Raw genomic sequence first — 23,972 nt, 5'->3', positions numbered from 1 at the left:
GGCCGGATGGGTGGCCGGTGGCGATGTTCAAGCGGTTTTGGCAAGTGCTCAAAAACCCCATTTTTGACGTGTGCAACGGTTTTATGCGCGGTACGGTAGACATTTCCCGCCTGAACTTTGGGGTTCTCTCTTTGATCCCCAAGGTCCCGGGTGCGGATCACATTAGACTTTTTCGTCCTATTGCCTTAATTAACGTCCCGTTTAAAATTTGTGCTAAGGCTTGTTCTACTCGCATGTCACCGATAGTCCACCGCATTATTAGTAGAACCCAGTCCGCGTTCATTCGGGGCCGTAACATCTTGGAGGGGCCACTGGTTCTTCAAGAAATTATCCACTCCCTTAAGCGCGCTCGACAGCCAGCGATTCTCCTCAAACTCGATTTTGAGAAGGCGTACGACCGCGTGAACTGGGAGTTCCTCCGACAGGTACTCCTGGACCGAGGTTTCTCGTCGGTTTGGGTTCACCGCATGATGCAGTTGGTCTCGGGAGGCCAAACGGCGATCGCGGTGAACGGAGAAGTAGGGAACTTCTTCCGCAACAAGCGCGGGCTGCGTCAAGGGGACCCAGCGTCGCCGTTGCTTTTTAACTTCGTGGCGGACGCTTTAGGCGCCATGCTAGACAGGGCTCGTCTAGCCGGCCACATTAGGGGTGTCGTGGACAACCTAATCCCGGGAGGAGTGTCCCACTTGCAATACGCGGATGACACTCTTCTTCTTTTCGAGCCTGACACACATAGTATCGCTTCGGTCAAAGCTATACTGTTGTGCTTCGAACTCATGTCGGGACTAAAAATTAACTTCCACAAAAGTGAGGTGGTGTCCATAGGGATGGACGCGACAGAAAGTCAACGGGTCGCCAACCTGCTTAACTGCAAACTAGGCCAGTTCCCGTTTACTTACCTCGGGCTCCCAATAGCGGCAAAGAAGTGTACAATCGCTGACTGGGAGCCCCTCTCCTCCAAGGTGGCGAATAGGGTTTGCCCGTGGAGGGGCCGTTTTATGTCTTCAGGGGCAAGACTAATCCTTACCAACACCAGCCTCTCATCTTTGCCCATGTTTGCCATCGGTCTGTTCTTGCTGGCGGACGGGGTACACTCTAAGTTTGACACACCGCGGTCCCATTTCTTTTGGGAAGGAGCGGGACCGAAACGAAAATACCATATGGTTAAATGGCAAGCCGTGTGTCGTCCCAAAACCCAGGGGGGTCTTGGGATCATCAACTCCAAGTTGATGAACATCGCACTAATGTGCAAGTGGATCTGGAAAATGACTCAGGGTGAGACTGGCCTCTGGATCGACCTCCTCCGGGCAAAATATTTCCCGCGAGGGGATTTTTTTGACGCGGCTCCCAGTGGGTCTCCTTTCTGGAATTCCATTCAATCCCTTAAACCCCTCTTTGCCAGGGGCGCAAAGTTTGCGGTTAACAACGGACGCTCTACGCGTCTCTGGCTTGATCATTGGATTGGCCAGCGCCCATTATGGGCGGAGTTTCGACAACTATACTCCTTAGCGGTCGAACCCGAGCAACGGGTTGCCTCGGCTCTTAGCACCTCCCCCCTGTATTAACTTCAGACGTGAGCTAATCGGGCCGGAGTTGGCAGATTGGGACCGCCTTCTGGCGCTACTTGTGGACGTCCGATTGTCGGAATCCGCGGACCTGATCTCGTGGAGACTTGCGAGCTCCGGCAAATTCTCTGTCAAATCCATGTACAGAGAGCTATGCCACGGTCAGATCCCGTCAGCGGCCACGGGGCTTTGGAAGGCAAAGATCCCGCTCAAAATTAAGGTCTTCCTTTGGCAACTTTGTCAAGATCGCCTTCCTACCTCTATTAACCTCGCTAAACGCAACGGCCCCGCCTCTGGCCCCTGTGCGCTGTGTGGGGTCCCGGAAGATGCTGACCACACCTTCTTCCTTTGCTCCCTGGCTCGTTTCGCTTGGAGCGCGGTCCGGGAGGCCGCGGGAGTGGATTGGGATCCACGCTCCCGACCTGAGCTCGTGTCTTCCTTATCTGGGTTTCAAGGCGCGTCTCGTAGGGTCATGTGGACTTGTGCGGCGGCTATGCTATGGGCTATTTGGAATACCCGTAACAAGTTTACTATTGAGGGGGTGTTCCCCTCGCATCCCGCTGACGTTATCTTCAAATGCATCGTTTTCTTGCAGCAATGGGCATCGCTGGGAAGACAACAGGACTCTGATCTCCACCGCCAAGCCATCTGTCGTCTCCACGCCGTCTACTCCGAGGCTCGAGCTCCGTCGCCTGCTCAACTGGTTGCCGCATAGGGATGGGCAACCCCTTTTGGTCTTAGTACCTTCCGAGCCCGCGTGCTCGCTGCTTTTGGGCCGTTCTCCGCCTTGTAACGCAACTTTGCGCTCATTTAGCGGCCTATCCTCTTAACTGTCGTGTTAGTTTATGTTGTTTTGTTCGGTGGTTGTGCTACTCTGCCTAAGTTTTGTGGGCTTTATTAATTTAAAGCCGGACGTCTCTGACGTCTATGTTCTAAAAAAAAAACCCTCCATTTTCATCGAGAGAGGCAGAAAGCAAACAGAGGAGACAGTCATCGTGGCGGCAGTCAACTGGACAGGTTCCTTCCAGTTCACAACTGATAAAAATCCGAATCATGTTTTGACTGGAGACAGACAGGGTGCAAACAAATAGGAGAACGTAGGAAGCAGAGAGGTACAAGCACATATGAATAACTTTTACTCCATCCATTCCATATTAGTTATCGCTTAAATCGATATAGATACATCCGCTTCAGTGGTGGCTAATATGAAATCCAGAGAGTACATCAGAACATTGCCTCCATCCGTTCCATATTAGGGTCTCTTTGATTCGCAGGATTTTGAGAACGTAGGAATAGGAAAAACATAGGATTGGTGTGTCATGTCCACTTGAATCCTGTAGGATTAGCAAATAGTGTTTGATTACACATAAAAAGTAAAGGAATTGTAAAAAGAGGTTGGAATGGATGTTAGATTTTCTATGAAATGTAGTACAAAAGATTCCAAAGAAAAAATTCCCATGGGATTTAATCATATGAATCAAAGGACAAACATAGGAAAAATTCCAAAGAATTTTAATCCCTCAAAAATCCTATTGAATTCCTTTGAATCAAAGGAGCCCTTAGTTGTCGCTTAAATGGATATAGATACATCCGCTTCAGTGGTGGCTAACATCAGAACATTGCCTCATTTTGATATCGGCAAGAGTAGAGAGAGCACCACACGGCTCCCCTTCTTATCAAACATGATAACCAGCAAATAGACGTCTAAAGACAAGCATATAAATAAAAATTACGCAAGTAGAAAACGCAAAAGAAAAAACTTATGATTTTATATAGAAGAAAAGCAAACGAGAGGGAACCATGGATTTTTAAAAAGGTATTTGCTTTCATTGAGAGTTGAACTCAAGACCTCCCACTTACTAAACGGGTGCTCTAACCGAATATTCAAAGGCGTGGACGAGCTCGCCTAATCACGTAATCGCGAGATGTCCACTCGTGGTGGGATGCAGGACGCACACAGTATTTCAGGCTTGTACGCTGACCCATTTAATGCTTGTAGTTGACGGCAGGAAACGGACGTTTATACGGTGCGTGCCGACGGAGCTGACCGGCTCATGGCCACAGTCCGTGCGCACATGCAGTTAACGTGGAAGCAAGCCGGAGAAGCATCGAGGGCTAAATACAGACAGGGGTCTCACTCTTGTTCCTTAATGTTAGTGGTGCACACAAATTTGACCGACTCAATTTGATCGATTTTGGTGCTGACTCACCCTGATTTTGACCAGACTCAAATTGGTGTACCTTTTTCAAAACCATGAACTTTTTAAAGAATTGAGTTTTTTCTCTAAGTCGCATACTTTTTCAAATTTCGCGCAATTTTTCAAATTTGCATTTTCTCAAATTGGCGTACTTTTAAAATCCGTGAACCTTTTCAAATTTGCATCTTTTTTCAAATTCGTGTACTTTTTCAAAGTTGAAAGAATTGCGAACTTGACAATGAGTATGCGGATTTGAAAATAGTTCACAAACTTTCAAAAGGTACTTGATTGAAAAAATGTACGCGAATTGGAAGAAGTACGCGGATTGGAAAAATTTACATGAACTTGAAAAAAGTGTGCGAATTTGAAGACATTGTGTGAAACTAAGTAAAGTAAGCGCATTTGAAAAATAGTACATGAATTTAAAAAAAAATCATAGATTTGAAAACGTGTAGGGATTTAAAAATATTACGCGCACTTGAAAAAGTATGCGAACTTGAAAAAAGTACACAGATTTGAAATAAGTACGTAAATTTCAAAAAAGTTATGCGGATTTGAAAAAAGTACATGAATTTTCAAAAAGTACTTAATATGAAAAACTGTACGCGAATTGGAAGAAGTACGCGGATTGGAAAATTTTACATGAACCTGAAAAAGGTATGCGAATATGAAGACATTATGTGAAATTAAGTAAAGTAAGCGCATTTGAAAACGGTACACGAATTCCAAAAAAATCATAGATTTGAAAAAGTGTAGGGATTTGAAAATATTGCACGCACTTGAAAAAAGTATGCGAACTTGAAAAAAGAACAAGTTATGCGGATTTGAAAACAGTACACGAAATTTCAAAAAGGACTTGATCTGAAAAAATGTACGCGAATTGGAAGAAGTAATCCGATTGGAAAATTTTACATGGACTTGGAAAAGGTATGCGAATTTGAAGACATTTTGTGAAATTAAGTAAAGTAAGCGCATTTGAAAAACAGTCACAAATTTAAAAAAATCATAGATTTGAAAAGGTGTAGGGATTTGAAAACATTATGCGAACTTGAAAAAAGTACACATATTCGAAAGAAGTACATAAATTTCAAAAAAGTTATGTGGATTTGAAAACAGTACACGAACTTTCAAAAAGTACTTGATCTGAAAAAATGTACGCGAATTGGAAAAAATTACATGAAGTTGAACAAAGTATGCGAATTTGAAGTCATTATGCGAAATTAAGTAAAGTAAGCGCATTTGAAAACAGTACATGAATTTAAGAAAAAAAATCATAGATTTGAAAAATGTACGGATTTGAAAATATTGTGCGCACTTGAGAAGGTATGTGAACTTGAAAAAAGTACACAGATTTGAAAGAAGTATGTAAATTTCAAAAAAGTTATGGGGATTTGAAAACAGTACACGATCTTTCAAAAAGAACTTGATCTGAAAAAATGTACGCGAATTTGAAGAAGTACGCGGATTGGAAAAATGTACAGGAACTTGAAAAAGGTATGCAATTTGAAGACATTATGTGAAATTAAGTAAAGTAAGCACACTTGAAAAACAGTACACGAATTTAAAAAATCATAGATTTGGAAAAGTGTAGAGATTTAAAAAATATTACGTGCTCTTGAAAAAGTATGCGAACTTGAAAGAGGTACACAGATTTGAAAGAAGTACGTAAATTTCAAAAAAGTTATGCGGATTTGAAAACAGTACACGAACTTTCAAAAAGGACTTGATCCGAAAAAATGTATGCGAATTGGAAGAAGTACGTGGATTGGAAAAATTACATGAACTTGAAAAAAGTGTGAATTTGAAGACATTATGCGAAATTAAGTAAAGTAAGCGCATTTGGAAAATAGTACACGAATTTAAAAAAATATCATTGATTTGAAAAGGCGTAGGGATTTCAAAATATTACGCGCACTTGAAAAAATATGTGAACTTAAAAAAAGTACATAGATTTGAAAGAAGTGCGTAAATGTTAAAAAATTCACATATTTGAAAAAAGTACACGAACCTTAAAAAGTATGTGAATTTGGAAAAAGTACACTGTTTTGAAAAAAGTTTAGGGATTTGAAAACAGTACGTGAATTTGAGTCAGCACTAGTCAAAACCAGGGGTGAGTCAGCACAAAACCCGATCAAAACCGAGACTAGGGACGAACCTTGTCCGGTTCCGGTAACCGGGAAGGTTCCAAAGTTTGGGGACCAACGTCACGTAGCCGTCGCCTCCTCTCCCAAGCTTTGGGTTTCTTTGCGTCCCGCCAGCGCCGCCCGCTGCCGCCTACTCTCCCAAACTTAGGATTTCTCTACCTCCCGCCGGTGCCACCACCGGTCTGCCTCATCTCCAATGGCCTTAGGGCCATGGGGAAGTGGCGGTGGATTCCGGCCCTTGTCGGTGGGAGGGCTTCATCTGTAAATGTTATTTTGAGTTTTGGTTTGGTTTGTGTCCTGCTCAAGAATGTGAGACGATGGCGGCTTCTTGAAGATGGAATAAGATTCTCTTCGCCTAGCCCCCGCTCCGGCGATGCGTCTAGCATCGTCAGTGGGCATGTAGAGATGTGTCTCCGGTGGATCTGTTCATTGTTTGTCTACGTTCGCGTGTCTTCAGGTTGAATCTTTTCGATCTATGCTACTCTACATCGGCGATGGTTGTTGTTTTGTTGCGCTGGTCATGTGCGGCCTTAACACGACAACTTCTCAACTGTCTACTACAACAAATTTTGCCCGGCTCTGGCGAGCGAGAGGCGATGATGGTGGCGCTTTCGGCTCGTTTCAGTGCTTGTAGTCGTTGCTAGGTGGTTTATGAATCCAAATGTATTTTTTATTATTTTTTATGTTTGTTGTACTCTCATGATTGAAGATGAATGGATCGAAAGTTTTTTTTAAAAAAGTTAGTTGACCAAATTTAGATTCCACTAAAAATTAAGGACCAAAGGTACATAGGGAATTACAATAGTTCAGTTATTCAAGTCAGACACACACCAGGACGAGATAATGATTATAATCTTGTCTTTTTTTGAGAAAAGTGTGTTTTTGGTCCCTCAAGTTCCCAGAAAATCTAGCCTTGGTCCCTCAAGATTTTTGGGTCTATTTTTGGTCCCTCAAGTTTCAAAACCGGACAAGTTTGATCTTAAACTAGATTTTGAGGGCGTTGACTGGGTCAAAACCGCCCAATGAACAGTAAATGCGAATTCTTTTCAAACAAACTTCAAAAAAATCTGAAATTTTTGGGGTTCAATATGCTTACATGCGCATGTAAGCATATTGAACCCCAAAAAATTCCAGTTTTTTGAAGTTTCTCTGAAAAAAAATCGCATTTACTGTTCATTGGGCTGTTTTGACCCGGTCAACGCCCTCAAAATCTGGTTTAGGACCAAACTTATCCGGTTTTGAAACTTGAGGGATCAAAAGTAGACCAAAAAATCTTGAGGGACCAAGTCTAGACTTTTTGGGAACTTAAGGGACCAAAAATACACTTTTCTCTTTTTTTTGCTGGATATGATTATAATCTTGTCAACAAACAGTGATACTGTCAAACCGGAGAGACTGCAACTTTTTTAGATTTCCTACTAGGTGAAAATCGTATACTAATATATAAAAAAAGCTTTCGCCCCGCTTTATATTATAAAGCACATGCCCAAGCCAACAGTTCACAAGGAACAAACAAACACACGCAAATCCACACCCAACAAGTACACACAACAAGTTCACACACAAAAAAAAGGGGGGTTAATGCTGAGGGCACAGCTCAACAAGCCCTAAAGCAGAAAGAAGCACATCATCTAGTCGGGCTCCGGTGGGGGCAGCGGAAGCGGAGGCGCCAGGCGGAAGGCGAGCGATCGAAGGTCGGCGAGGAGGGTGTTGATGACGTCCCGATCCTGAGGGCGGCTAAGCGGCCGCAAAAGCTGCAAGTACCCACACATTTTAAAAATGGCGTCAGTAGCGCGACGTAGAGGGACTTTTGGATGACGAGCTTATTGCGAACAGTCCACAGCGTCCAGGCGAGAACTCCAACGCAAAGCCAACGGATATGGCGGTGGCGGGGAGGGGAGGCGAGGATTTCTGCAAGGAGGTCGGGGAAGTTGGAGTTGCACCACTGTCCGCCAACCGTCTCGCGGAAGCAGGACCAGAGGAACTGTGCCGCATGGCACGTGAAGAAGATGTGGTTAGCATCCTCCGAGGTGCCGCACAAAGGGCAAAGCCCATCTCCGGGTCCGTTGCGCTTGAGGACTTCGACACCAGAGGAGAGGCGGCCACGAATCCACTGCCAAAGGAAGATCCTAATCTTTAGAGGCAGCCGGATGTCCATATGAGTCCAAAGGGCTCGGGAGCGGGCGAAGGCGCGATGGCCGCGTACAGGGACCTAGTAGAGAAACGGCCGGAGGCCTCTAGGCGCCACGAGATGGCATCCGGGGCGTCAGTAACACTCATCGGGAGAAGGGCGATGTCCTGGAGGAGGGAGTCCCAGGCGGCCACTTCCAGGGGCCCGAAAGGGCGACGGAACGCGAGGCGCCCTAAGTCAATAAGGGCCGTCTCAACAGAGACCCGAGGGTCAACAGCAATGGCGAAGAGATCGGGAAAGCGGGCGGCCAGAGGGGCTTCACCGAGCCACCGATCGAACCAGAATAGGGTCGCAGACCCAGTACCAACCGAGATGGACATGCCGATACGAAGTACGGGGAGCAACTGCACGACAGCCTGCCAGAACTGGGATCCGCCCGAGCTTTGACAGAAAGCTAGAGGCTGACCACGAAGATATTTGCTGCAGATGATGGTGAGCCATAGCCCTCCGTCACCATAGGCGATACGCCACAGCCACCGGGTCAGGAGGGCGATGTTCATGCGGCGGGATGACAAAATCCCAAGACCCCCCTGGTCTTTGGGTTTACAAATGTCCGGCCAACTCACCATGTGGTACTTCTGCTTGTCATCGTCGCCAGCCCAATAGAACCTAGATTGGTATTTGGCAATTTCCGTGTGCAGCGTTTCATGGAGGCTGTAAAAGCTCATGAGGAACCAGAGGAGGCTGGCAAGTGAGGAGTTGATGAGGATCACCCGCGCCGCCTTTGATAGCCAACACCCTTTCCAAGGTTCGACGCGGTGTTGCATACGGGTCACCGTAGGGCGGAGGTCCGCCACGGTGAGGCGCGAGTCACTAACGGGGATCCCCAGGTAGGTTGTGGGGAAGGACCCCAGCTTGCAGTTCAAGCGATCGGCAATAGACTGGGCCTCCACCTGAGGGTAGCCAATGACCATCATCTCGCTTTTATCGAAGTTAATCGTGAGGCCCGACAACTGCTGGAAGCAAAGGAGGAGGAACTTCAGGTTAGCTACGTCCTGATTTGAACCTTCCACCATTATTATGGTGTCGTCCGCGTATTGCAGAAGGGAGACCCCTCCCCCTCCAACTAGGTGAGGGACAATGCCGTGAATATGGCCAGCACCCTTAGCCTTATCCAGGATGGCGGCCAGAGCATCGACCACCATGTTGAACAGAAACGGCGAGAATGGGTCTCCCTGACGGACCCCACATAGGGTGGGGAAGTAGGGCCCAATCTCGCCGTTAATGTTCACGGCCGTCCTCCCACAAGAAACTAATTGCATCACGCGGGTCACCCAGCGGTCATCAAAGCCCTTACGCAACAGCACTTCCCGCAGGAAGGGCCAATGGACAGTATCATAGGCTTTATGGAAGTCAAGCTTCAGGAATACAGCACGATGATGCTTCACCCGGACCTCATGGAGGACTTCATGGAAGACCAACACGCCATCAAGAATAAATCGGCCTTGAATGAAGGCCGATTGGTTCGGGTGAGTGATCGAGTCAGCCAGCAGGGTCACCCTATTGGCGTACCCTTTAGCCAAGATCCGAAATATCACATTAATCACAGTGATGGGGCGGAACTGGCGAATATCAGAGGCGCCCGGAACCTTGGGGATGAGGGTAATGATCCCATAGTTCAGGCGTCCCAGGTCCATAGCCCCCGAATAGAACTCCTCGAACAGAGCCATGACCTCCGGTTTGATCGCCTGCCAGAATGTTTTGAAGAAAGCAACAGACAGGCCATCGGGGCCCGGGGCCGAGGCGGGGTTCATGCCTTTAATGGCTGCGAGCACCTCATCCTCGGTGAAGGGGGCCCCTAGGGTCGCGTTAGCCTCGTCGGACACCAACTGGGCCCCCCTCCAAGTATCGGGGGCGAGACTAGCCCCACCCCGAGGGGTGGGGGTAAAGAGGGCTTTGAAAAAGCCGTCGACATGGGCCCGAATGGCCGCGGGACGGACGAGGGGGACGTCATCCTCCCATAAGCAGTGGATGGAGTTTCTACGGCGGCGGCCATTCGCAATCGCCTGGAAATAAGCAGTGTTCGCATCCCCGCGGAGCACCCACCGCTGGGTACCGCGCGCCCGCCAATAGGCCTCCTCGTCGGTGTAGATGGTGGAAAGCTGATCCTCAAGATCATATCTCAGCATCCACTCATCCGGAGAGAGCCCAGAGGAGTTGGCCCGGGCATCCAGGGCTTGAATAGCCAGCAGGAGAGACTTTTTACGCTCGCAGAGGTCCCAGCCAAGATTGGCCCCCCAACCCTTCATGAATTGGCGGGCAAGCTTGGCGCAGAAGTGCCACGAGTCGACGGCGGACATGGAGCGATGAGGGGAGGCGCGGGCGAGCTCCCACCGAGCCGAGACTGCTTCTCGAAAGCCGGCTTGGTTGAGCCAATAGGACTCAAACCGAAACCGCGGCGGGCAGGCGGGGCGCTCGTCCACGGAGGAGAGGAGAAGAGGGACGTGGTCCGACCCAATGCGGGTGATCGCCCGCAGCGAGGTCAAGGGGCACCTCAGTTCCCATTCCGGGGAAACTAGGACACGATCCAGAACGGATCGTGTCAGGTCATCCTGGCGGTTAGTCCAGGTAAATCTCGCCCCCGTTCTCTCGATTTCACGGAGGCCAAGCTCCGCGATCCAGTCGTTGAACAACTGCATCCGGGGGAGGTTAATCCTATCATTATTCTTCTCGTCCGGCGACTGGATGAGGTTAAAATCTCCGCCCACCACCACGGGGAGGAGGGAGGCGGAGATCTTTTGGTGCAGCTCCGCGAGGAAGGCCGGGGACCGGCGGTGATCCGCCGGACCATAGACAATGACGACCTCCCACTTGAAGTTCAGGGCTCGTTCAAAGACTTCCATGCTAACGAATAATTCACCCCGGTCCATGCCGCCCACCTCGAAGGTGGCATCCTTAACCCCTAAAAGGATGCCACCGGAGTGGCCTGAGCTCCCACTAGAAGGGAGCCAGTGCCAGGCGAAAAGGTGGGAGCTGAGGCCATCAAGCTCAGGAAGGGAGAATTCAGTGCGCATGGTTTCCTGGATCGCGATGATGTCAATGTGTTCGTCGCGCACATACTCGACGAGTTGGCGGCGCCGGCCATCATGGCCGAAGCCGCGAATGTTCCAAAAAAGGGCCCGCATCTAAACCCCCATCGGGGGGCTGCTTGACCCCAGAACATGGGACACGCTTTGAGCGCGCATAGCGGCGGTGCGGGAGCGAGTGCGCCCACGGGTGGCCCCGTCTACCACCAGAGGTGGCTGAGCAGCAGGGGTAGTCTGATCCTCGGGAGCCCTACGGAGGCGAGCACGAGGCTCAGCCAGTTTGCCATCTAGAATCTCGTGAGCCCTAATGGCCGCGATCTATTCTAAGGGGGGGACCCACTTCCCCCCTGAAAACAATGGCCGAGTCAGTGGCCACCTTGGCCAGGTGTCGGATAGGTACGGCCTCAAGAGCTGAAAAGGAGCAACTGGAAGAACTGGGGAGGGCGGAATCCACACCTGACTCGAGGTTCCGGGCAGCCGCCCGGATCTCCGCCCGCTCGGCGATGGACGGGACCGACGCATCAGCCGGGCGGGCCGCATCGAGGCAGGCGCTGCGGCGGGACGCAGTCACCGGCGTCGAGGAGGAGCGGACCCGCCTGGCGTACGCCACAGTCGGAGGAGGAGCCGCGGAGCCAGGCGAGGAGACGGCCACGGCCACCACCGCAGCCGGGGAGGCCGGGGTGGGGGGGGGTGGGGGGTGGGCATCAGAAGCCACCAGCGGGGAGAGCGGGGGGACAAGCTCTAGGGTGTCGCCCGACTCTTCCCCCGCGGGCGGGGGGACCGGAGAGGGCTCTCCGAGGGGGGGTGCCGCAGTCCCCACCCGTGAGGGCCGGAGGGGTCGGCACAGGGGGGACGGAGGCTCCGGGCCCACCGGAGAGGAGCACTGAACAGAGACGGCGGACGGAGAACGGGGTGAGGACGGGGGGGGGGGGGCGACGAGCATGCCCACACTCGAGATGTCGCTGGTAGACTCCGAGACAGGAGGAGAGGGTGCCACGGGGGGAGCAGCCAGCCGGAGGGCCACTGCGAGGTCCTCAGCAGAGACCCGGGAGCGGCCCTGCCCAGATCCGCCGCGGCCCGAGGGGGGGTCGGCCGGCTCACGGGACGGGGAGCGGGAGCGCTCCGAGAGATCCTCATCCTCCTCCTGGTCGTCGAAGCGGGAGTGGCGGGGGCGGCGGTGGTGGGAACCATTGGCATCCCCAGGCCCGCCCCCCTGAAGGCTGTCGGCGAAGAGGCGGGGGCGGCCGATATGGTTAGGCGGCTCGGGGCATATGGTGAGGTCGTAGCCGTCGTCGTTGAAGAAGACCCGGAGTGTGGTGTGCAGTTTGGAGGCGTCGAGGCACTTCACCTTGACCCGGACCTCCTCCTCCTTGCGCAGAGAGAGCTCATCAACCACCACCACCTTGCCCAGGATCTTGGACATACTGCGAATGACCCTCTCCGAACGGGCCACATCGGGGAGGCCGGCGATGAGGAGCCAAGCCGTGTCCAGGACCGCCACGGCCTTGGGATCCCATCTCGGCTCGGAGATGTTCACCACAATCCCGTTGAGGGCCAAGGTGATGCTGTCACTGCGGGTGCAGAAGCCCATGCTCATGGCGTCGGGGAAGATCACCGAGAAGGAGTTAGGCACGGTGGAGGTCACCTGCCAATCCCATGAGCATCGGCATAGGTGGTTGAGCTCAGCCTCGATCAGAGCCGGAGTGGCGACGCCCTCACCCACGACCGTCACAAGGGCCAGGAGCGAGGGGGAGGGGGCGGCAGCTCCGACACCTCGATGTGGAAGAAGCCCAAGTCCTCGATGTCGTGGCCATACATCATGAGTTCCTCGGTGACCGGGCGCTCCGGACAGAGGACCGCGGGGTGCCCAGCCTCCTTGCAGAGGTAGCATGTCGGGGGGTTGGGACATGCCACCTGGAAGTGACCAGGCACGCCGCAGTTGAAGCACGGGGGGCCCTCGGCGGCGGCGACGGTGCCCGAGGACGGAGCCACCATGGCGGTAGAGGTAGCGGCTGGAGGGGGGCGAGGAGGCCCCTTCTTCTTCATCTTCTTAGCACCCGGGCGCCCACGGTTCCCATTGCCACCGTTGGGGGGTGGGAAGGCAGCCTGGGCGCGCGGGGGCTGGTAGCGACGGTTGTCCAGAGCGGAGGAGTCGGAGGCGGGCGGCGCCGTGCGCGCGGGAGGGGGGGGGACCGGCGGTAGTCCCGGCCCTCGCGGCCAGGGGAGCGCCGGGTCGGGGACCGACCGCGAGCAGGGGAGCGGCGGCCCGGAGAGGAGGCGCGGTCGCGGGATCCCTCGCGGGTAGGGTCCCGACGGGTCAGCGAGCGGGAATGGGCGGCCTGGGGCGGGGAGCGGCGCGCAGGGCGGGGAGAGGAGCGCCGGAGGTCCCTGGAGTCATGCTCCGGTGAGCGACGGGCCGGGCGGGAGGAAAGCTGGCTGCGAAGGTCCGCCTCCCGCCGGAGGCCATCGGGGGAGGAGCGCGGGGGTCCCGGCGGTCCTCCGCCCGGCGCTTGGGGCGATGGTCCGCATCTCCCCACTCCCGGGGCATGGCCGGCGGCGAAGGGGAAGGCAAGGCGGGGCGCCGGTCGGAGGGAGGGAAGGGGGCGGCAGGAGGGGCGGCAGGGTGGGGGGCGACAGGGAGAGCACGAGAGGCTCGGGGGAACCCTAACGGTGGCCAGATCGTGCGCCGGGGCGGGCCAGGCCTCACCGGGAGGCGGGGCTGGGCCGCAATGGAAGCGGCGGGGCCGGATGGCCGGCCCACGGAGAGGCAGGCAGCCCGTCTCCCTACCTGGGGCCCAACAGCCGAGAGCCCAAGGGGAGGCCCATCCACAAGGATCCCAGGCCAGCCCAGGAGCAGGGCAGCCCGAAACGACCGGCCCGGGGCAACCAGCCGGGGCACGAGGGTTTCCCCAGGCGCCGCCGCGGAGGTCGCCGCCGGAGCCGGGGAGGGGCGGTGAGGCCAGGGGCCGGCGCGACGGCTAGCCGGGGACGGGGAAGGGGCCGCCCCGAAGGCGGAGATGAACGGCCGGAAGGGGGTCCGACGGGACACGATGCCGGGGAGGGCAAGCGCCGACGCCGGCGACGGGACGGCCGGAGCGGAGGCTGGCGACGGCGGAGCAAGGGGCCGCCAGGAGGCGCGCGCCGCCCCGCGGTCAGCGCGGCCGACGACTCCCCAACCACCAGCACGCCGCCGCCGGGGGGAGGCCCGAGGCCCCAAGGAAGCGCCTTTGGCCGGGGCGACGGCCGCGCGCCTGGAGGCCACCGGGGACGCCGCCCGGACCCGCGGGGGGCCGGACTCCCACCCCTGGGAGTCGGGCCGCCGGCAGGAGCGGGCAGAGGCGAGCGGCCTGGGGGGCGAGGAGGGAGGCGGTTGCGGCAGGCGACGGGGCGTCCCGCGGCGGCGTCGGCCTCTTCCGCGAGATCGGCCCAGGAGACCCCCGGGGGGGGAGGGGGGGGGGGGGGGCGGAGGCGACGGCGGAGGGGCGAGCGAGGGAGACGACGGCGCGCCGGCAGCGGGCGAGCCCAGGAGCGAGGACGGCGCAGGTGGCGGCGCTGCCGAGGCGACGGGGGCGTCGCCAGAGCCAGCGCACGCGGGGGGCTCCATCATCGTACACTAATAGACAAGCCAATCCTCGGTTGCTTCGGTGGTCGGTTGTCACCATGGACGCCGCTGCCGGATTCATCCCAACGTCGGTCATGGATTCGGCGCAGCTACCTGGCTGGCTGGCTCGGAGCAAGCCTCACCACCGGCGAAGCTTCCATTTTCTGGGTCTTAGTCTTCTACTTCCTCCAGCGCCGAAAAACGGACTGAACTTCAGTCTCGTCTTCGTAAGCTTCATCTGCCAGCGATGCCCCGTCAGCTCTTCCATCCACGGAATCCGGCAAGCAAGCACTGGCAATTACCGATCTGTACTTTTGTGTGACACATCTGCAAGCTGACAACGAAAGACAAACATGAGCGGCACGTACCTGGAGCAGTGAACGTCGCTGCTGCAAAACCGCATGAGCGGGAGCGCCGCCACCACCGGCATGATCTCCAGAACCACATTCTGAACATGGCTGCCTTGATCAGCGCCGGCAGCGAGGGCTTCGAGCACGGTCGCCAATCGTTAGGCACCGCCAGAGGCATCATGTACCAACAGAACATATGCACCGTGTACCGTCAAGCCAAGCCACCGTATGAAACTGTTGGACTCTACGTACCTTTTCTCCCTCTCTTCGATCGCATTCAATCCACGCACCAACGTGTCCTTGTCCCATTTGTACGCGTAGCGTGAGCAGACGAGCCCGTCCGCTCTTTCGCCACTCTCGTGCTCTAACCAACTGAGCTATGAAAGCTGCAATGAATTCTTTACGGGTTTATCATTACTATTTCGTAAAGAAAAAAGTACTATTTCGTAATACTATTCTGCACTGATCCAACGGATCCTGGCATGCATCACTGTAGCAACATCCTTGTCCTGGACAAAACCACTTGTCATTTTGGTGATAATGTATTGTACTGCTAAAAAAATTAAGGGCCACACTATGCGTCGGCCGGCAGATAAGTAGAAAACATCCGCCGCCTAACTGGCCGTTGGATGGATGGGAGGATGGCCATCCGATCTACCCATCCACGTGTGTGACCTCCCTTGCAACAAGAACGGTGTTGCAGAAATATTTATAATAGTAGTTGTCCGATCTACCGTCTCAGCCAGTCAAGGACCTTTGCAACAACTACCTTGTTGCGCTTAGGGGGTTTGCAATAAGGACCTTGTTGCAAAGGTCCGCAGAGACAGCACGGCACGCGCCTAGGCGCCGCCGCTAGCCAAAGTTGCTGCTCCTCCTCCACCTCAACCCCGCGAGCAGCTGCTAGCTCCACTCCAGCATGACGGCGTCGCTCTCACATCGGGCGCTCCTTCGGCATTTTCTGCAACTGGAACTATGTTTCTGAAACATGTCTTATCTTGCAAAATCTGACCACTCACTCTCTAACGTCACACGCTTCTGATGCTTTCTACAACTTCGACTATGTTTCTAAAACAAGACCCTTTTGCGAAAAAAAACCTTCATCATCGAACCATTTTTAATCTTTGTGAAACAAGACGTATGTTGCAGAAACCTTTTGAAACAAGACCATTGTTGCAGGAAAAAAGCCTTCACCACTGAATCGTTTTTTCTCTTTCTGAAACTAGTCATGTGTTGCAGAAATCTACTGAAACAAGACCCTTATTACGGAAAAAAACTGGCAGCGGCACCGACTTGTGGCCAGCGTGAGTGCTCGATCAGGATTGATCTGACGGCTAAGGAAGTGGCGGACGCTGCGCTTGCATCCGCCGGCCGAAGGGTAGTGTTTTCCTTATTTATTATACTTTTTCGTTTCTTTTAGTTTTTTTTTGTTTTTTCATCGTTTTTTTCATTTTACTTGGTTTTATTTGTTTTCTTATTGGCTTTTTAGGTTTTCTTTGTTTCTTTCCTAGTTTTGTTTTTCTTTTGTTTCTCTGTTTGTTTTTATTTATCTTCTTTTTTTAACACATATCTAAATTTTTTATTTGTACACAATGTACATTTTTAGAGCATACGTGAAACATTTTTTTAGTACAAACTTGACATTTTTCAAATACATGATGTACATTTTTCTAAGTACATGTTTTGAAGACTTTTTTGGGTACACGGTAATATTTTTTCCAAACACGCGTTATACATTTTTTGAATATTATTTTTTAAACTAAGCGGACATTTTAGTTGTTTGTGGAAATATTTTCGAAAAATATTGATATTTTCTGAAACACACGAATATTTCAATAAAATTTCATGGTACCTCAAAATTTTTTTAACTACACGGACATTTTAGTTGTTTGCGCCGATGCCAGGTAAGACGCTGGGATTTGTTAGTGCACGGAACCCAGCAGTGCACGGAAGGGCCGGCCAACTGAGCGCCGGACGTCGCCGTCTGAAAACCAGCCGATCCATCCAAAGGTCTTAGGGCCAGTGCATTTTAACTTTTTCTGAAAGTTTTAGGAGTTGAGACTGGTTCGTACGCACTAGCACTAGTACTTCACCTGCATGCTGCTCCGTGTAATTTATCCGAGCTCCAGAAGTGCCGAAGTAGACGCAGCCTTCAGTCGCCTAACGACCGAAGCTAACATTCCACCAAACTCTGCCAACATGCGGCAATCGTCCAAACTCCAAACCGTCCCTTTCCTGCAGGGACGCCGACTCGTTTCGGTAGGAGTTTCAAGTTTGGAGGACCAAGATCTTTCGAATGGTAATTTGAGGCACGCCAGCGGCATGTACTGATGTGGACGTAGCTCAACTAAGTGTGATGAATTGCGTCGCCTGGTTGCCATGCATTCGATGTGTTATAAGTATAATTTCCTGTGCATTTGATATTAGACAATTTCCCATGCATTTAGAAGACTAGCAAAATGTTAGCGTGCAATGTACATGATATTTTCATACAAGACCATTATTTTACTGAAAAACTGTTTTATATTAGATTAATATAAACCCATGGATATCTTTCGCAAAAAATGGATACAACCAGATGTGAGGTACCTGAACTCACGGATAAAAAAACAACTCTAAACAAAGGGGATATCACAACTACCACTTGCATGCCTAGAAATCTTTGCCGAAGCTGTAGCTAAATTTGTCGGGTCGTCGTTGCACCACCATAGCTCTCGCCGACAATGGAAAAAATTGAGAAATCCAAGCACTAAAGTATCTGCAAAGACCTGTAGAATAACAAATCTCGTTGAATCACCGCAATAGTATACCGCTGGATACGATGGAGATTGATAACCGTGCCAAGCATATCGATGGGGGGTCACCCTAATCTAGATAGACATCTACACTGCCATTGCAAGACCAAACTGACTATCTTGCTTGCAAAGACTCGAAAGGAGAGGTTGTTGAAATAGACGATGTTGCAACTTACATCTCCAGCATCTCTAGCAAGCTCAGCCAACCACTTACAATACAGGCCTATTTCACAAGGATAAAAAGGAAACATGGTTGTGTTTCTCAGGGTAGTCACTATTGATGATTGATGTCAACGTTCTTTATAGTTCATTCGTTGATTATTTTTCCTTTTTATGAAATAATTTGCTTGTGTGCATTCTCGATGACTGCTTTTGCGAGTGTGTTCTCAATGACTTCAGTAGCTCTCGAGAACTTGTTGGTACAGAGTAATTGATATTAATTAATATATTTTCATTATAAAAAATGAGGAATCACCATGATAGACCTGTATGGAACAAACACCATGCATGCGAGCATTGATGACCCCTGAGTGCGGGGAATTGTTGTAGCACTTTCCATAGCGAAAGTTGAAATATATGAGTGTCAATACCCCGTACGAGCTAAAGATAGGTCTTATATTCTCTCAAGTTATGTATGCCACTTACATAACTATCAATGCACTTTATGTTTACTTTACGTAGACTCTCTAACTAGGATAGATTACAAGAGTGACAACAAAAGTATTTAGAAGATAAAAAAATAAAAGTTAGGGGTTGTTATTAATTAAATTTTGCAAAAATAAAAATAGAGCTTGTGTTTGTGTTTGTGTTTCTGAATGTGGTGTTGAATGTCCCTAGGCAATTGATAAGATAATATAATCGTTACACATGCTTGTTACAATTGATATGCGGGAGGTACCTCTGCTTACATGTTGCAAAACCATTGACACACATTTACTTACTATTGAATATAGTAAGCAAGCATTCACAACTACTAAGAATAACTAAGGTAAAAAACCAACCATAGCCTTGTCCTCTAGGGTTCCTCCTGAATATCTTATGCCATAACTCATATACGTTTGGAACGGTTATTTTGTCACCACAACCACCACACATATATCCTCATAACTCATTGGTCACTCTCAAGTGTGACACAATATAAGTGTCGACCCCTATATTAGCACAAAAGGACATCACCATAACAATTCATCGTACCAATCATACTAGATTACCAATGCCGAAGGCCAAAAGAAAAGTACCTTGAAATAAAGATAGTGCAACAGATCATCAGATAATAATCCATTGCACTAAACATGATGTGTTATCAAGGGATTATAGAGGTTTGCGGATGGATGAACCACTGTATATAGGAAGAAGATGGTGGTTAACTCATTGGATGTGATGGTGGTGATGACGGTTCGCCCAACAGTGTTCCGACGCTGCCGAAAGAGAGGGGGAGTGAGCTCCCTCCTCCTTCTTCTTCCTTGGTCTTCCCCCTAGGTGGGAAAAGTGACCCACTTGTATTTTGTGGCCATGATGAGAGCCCCCCACGAGATTGGATTGGACTTTCAGGGAAGTTGTTTCTGGATGCCAAAATTTGAGTCTTGCCATCATTTTATCATTTCTCGAAGATCCGAAACTCCAAAAAATCTAGAATTTTAAGGGCAGTTTCAAAATTTTGGGGAAAAGCTTATTTTGGGGATTTTCCTTGATGGCATAGGTATTTTATTTGCCAAAAATACAAAACACTAGAAATCAGGAACCAACACTAGGTACTAATAATAGGTTAGTTCTAAATACTTCAAAACTTTGCATAAATGACAAGATAATAGCATGAAACATATAAAAGTTGTCAATATTTTTGGTATGTATCAACGTCCACTAACTTAATCCATGCTTGCATTCGAGCGGGTTAGATGAGAAAATATTTTTTTTGTAGTTGAATGCTACCATGAATAGAACATGATCATTAAGTACAATTCTCTTATGAACCAAACATGACAAGTAAAATATACATGGCAATTTTCTATAGTTAATAGTTCACTAGCTATTTGAATGCATATAGATCAATTAGCTTTCAACAATCAATGCATCACGCCAATCTTCCCATCCTCAGAGGTTTAGAGGGAATGTCATTATTATATTGGATAATTTAGCATCAACTTTCATAAACAAAAATTATTCAAGCATAGGCAATCGATACATCCCAAACGTATCTACTTTTCCAAACACTTTTGCTCTTATTTTGGACTCTAATTTGTATGATTTGAATGAAGCTAACCCGGACTGACGTTGTTTTCAGTAGAATTACCATGGTGTTGTTTTTGTGCAGAACTAAAAGTTATCAGATTGAGCTCAAAATTTACGGAGAATATTTCTAGAATATATAAAAAATATTGGCAAAGAGAACTACTGGAAGGGGCCACCTAGGAGCCACGAGCTCAGCGGGGCGCACCATGTGAGCTTGTGGGTCCCACTGGCCTCCGCTTGCCCTAAGTCCAACTCCATAAGTACCATCTAGGGAGAGAGAAAAATCAGAGAGAAGGAATCATCGCGTTTTACGATATGAAGCCGTCGTCACCTCCTGTACTTCATCGAGAGGGCTGATCTGGAGTCCGTTCGGGGCCCCAGAGGGTGGAATTCATCATCTTCGTCGTCATCAACCCTTCTCCATCAACAATTCCATGATGCTCACCACCGGGAGTGTGTAATTCCTTTGTAGGCTTCCTGGATGGTGATGGAGTTGGATGAGATTTGTCTTGTAATCGAGTCAATTTGTTAGGGCTTGATCCCTAGTATCCACTATGTTCTGAGATTGATATTGCTATGACTTTGCTATGCTTAATGCTTGTCACTATGGCCCGAGTGTCATGATTTCAGATCTAAACCATCTATCTGCTAGTTATATGCACTTGTTGGTTGTTCTGATCCATAGACCCCAAAGTGACAATAGTTGGGATACTCTCCGGGGATGAATGTAATTCGAGGAGTTCATGTATTCATCATGTGTTAATGCTTTGTTCTGGTTTTCTATTAAAAGGAGGCCTTAGTATCCCTTAGTTTCCTCATGGTCCCTGCTGCCACGAGAGGGCAGGACAAAATATGACATGCAAGTTCTTATTATAAGCATATATGAATATATACAAAATACATGCCTACATTACATTGATGAATCGGAGCTATTGTGTATCGCTCAAGGTTGTGACTGTTATATGATGAATGTCATCCAACACAATTATCCATCACTAATCCAATGCCTACGCTTTTCTCATACTGGTCTTTGCTAAGTTACTATCGCTGCTATTGTTACTGTCTGTTACTATTGCTACTGTTGCCAGTACTATCAAAACTAGCAAACTACTATGCTACTAAACACTTTGATGCAGAAATATAATTTCTGAGGTGTGGTTGAATTGAAAACTCAACTGCTAAGCCTCACAAATATTATTTGGCTCCCCTTGTGTCGAATCAATACATTTGGGTGAAATAATATCCTCGAAGACTGTCGCGATCCCTATACTTATGGGTTATCAAGACCTTTTTTTGGCGCTGTTGCCGGGGAGCATAGCTCTATTTATTAGTTCACTTGGGATTTTACACTATGAAGAATCTGAAAGACGCTAAGACTAAGATCGTACCCTCTAAGGCGAGGGGTGGTAAGGAACTACCATCTAGCTCCGCACTTGATTCACTTTCTATTTAAGTAAGCTTGCGACACCACCACCTGCTATTCATTCTGATATGTCGCAAGTAATTGATGATACTACTTCTGCTATAAATGAAATTTGTGATGATGCTAGTACTTTGCTTGATGATACTGTGCAAGTAGGTGAATTTCTTGATGAACAACTTGCTGAAGCTAAAGAACTTGAAAATGCTGAAACTGATGAAAACTATGATTCACCTATTATGCCTAGCTCTCTTACTAGATTTGAACTGCCTAAGATACCGGATGGTTATGTTATGGATGGGGAGATAACTAGAGAATTTGTTGCTTGTAATGATCGAGATGATGTTAAGAAACTACTGAGTAAACTGGAAGAAAAATCTATGATAGAGAGAATGAAATATTATCCTATGTTTGCTACTTCTCCTATCTTTGTTACCGATAAGGATTATGAATTCTCTGTCGACCCAAAGTTAATTACTTTGGTTGAATCTGATCCTTTCCATGGTTATGAAATTGAAACTATTGCGGCACACATTACCAAATTAAAGGATATAGCCACCCTATTTGCTCATGAGGACAAAATTCGCTACTATTACATTCTTAAGTTGTTTCCTTTCTCATTAAAGGGTGATGCTAAGAAATGGTTTAATACTATTGCTCCTTGTTGTGTGCGTAGCCGAAGAGCAATTCTAACAAATCATAGCATAATTTTGGCTTTCTGAAATAGTTGTGTCCAACAAGGATAGATGACACAAACTAAAAGGCAAAACAAGCAAAGACTCATATAATACAAGACGCTCCAAGCAAAACTCATGATATGTGACGAATAAAAATATAGCTCCAAGTAAAATACCGATGGTCGTTTGAAGAAAGAGGGGATGCCTTCTAGGGCATCACCAAGATTAATTGCTTGTTTCTCCTTGAATAATAACTTGGGGTGCCATGGGGCATCCCCAAGCTTAGGCTCTTGTTACTCCATTCCTTCATCCATCTTGATCTAACCCAAAACTTGGAAACTTCAATCACACAAAACTCAACAAAACCTTTGTCAGATCCGTTAGTATAAGAAAGCAAATCACTACTCTAAATACTGTTGCAAACCCATTCATATTTTATTTTTGCATTATATCTATTATATTCTAAATTTACCATGGCTTATACCCCCCCCATACAAACCATAGATTTATCAAAATAAGCACACAACGCAAAGAAAATAGAATCTGTCAAAAACAGAATAGTGTGTAGCAATCTGAAAACTTAGTATACTTATGTACCTCCAAAAATTCTGAAAAATTAGGAAGATGTAGAAAATTTGTATATCAATCTTTTCTAAAACATTCAAATGCTTTCGTCAGTTCTGTGATTTTTGAAAATTATTTTACTGGACACAAAAGTTTCCATTTTTCAACAAGATCAAATCAACTATCACCATACATAATCCCAAAGGCTTTACTTGGCACAAACACTAATTAAAACATAAAAATATAATCATAACAGAGGCAAAATTGTGCAAACACTCAAGAACAGAAAGAAAAAGGAAAAAAATTCCATTGGGTTGCCTCCCAACAAGCGCTATCGGTTTATGCCCCTAGCTAGGCATTGATATTTCTATGATGCTCACATGAAAGATAGCAATTGAAACATGAAGAGAGCATCATGCAGCATGTGAAAAATAAGTTTAAGTCTAACATACTTCCTATGCATAGGCATTTTATAGGAAATCAAATTATCAAGGCAAGCAAAAACTACCATATGCAAGGAAGAAGAAAGGAAGAAGAAAGAAACAATGACAATCTCAACATAACGAGAGGTAAATTAGTAACATGAAAATTTCTACAACCATATTTTCCTCTATCATAACAATTACATGTAGGATCATAATCAAGTTCAACAATATAGCTATCATATAAAATTCTCTCTTCATAATCCACATACATGCAATGTTGACACTCTTCCAGTATAGTGGGATTATCATCAAATAAAGTCATGACCTCTCCAAACCTACTTTTATCAAAAATTTCATAAGACTGAACACTCTCCAAATATGTGGGATTATTTTTACCTAAAGTTGACACTCTTTCAAATCCACTTTCAATATTATTGCAAACATTATTATCAATATCATATTCATCATGTGGCTTAAATAAATTTTCAAGATCATAAGAAGCATCATCACCCCAATCATGATCATTGCAATAAGTAGTGGACATAATGATGTCTACTAAGCAATTTTATTCTTGTAAACACGTGTTGGGCCTCCAAGCGCAGAGTTTTGTAGGACAGTAGCAGTTTTCCCTCAAGTGGATGACCTAAGGTTTATCAATCCATGAGAGGTGTAGGATGAAGATGGTCTCTCTCAAACAACCCTACAACGAAATAATAAAAAGTCTCTTGTGTCCCCAACACACCCAATACAATGGTAATTTGTATAGGTGCACTAGTTCGGCGAAGAGATG

This window comes from Triticum aestivum, chromosome 7B (genome assembly GCF_018294505.1).
Source record: "Triticum aestivum cultivar Chinese Spring chromosome 7B, IWGSC CS RefSeq v2.1, whole genome shotgun sequence".
NCBI lineage: Eukaryota > Viridiplantae > Streptophyta > Magnoliopsida > Poales > Poaceae > Triticum > Triticum aestivum.
This window is presented reverse-complemented; position numbering follows the sequence as displayed.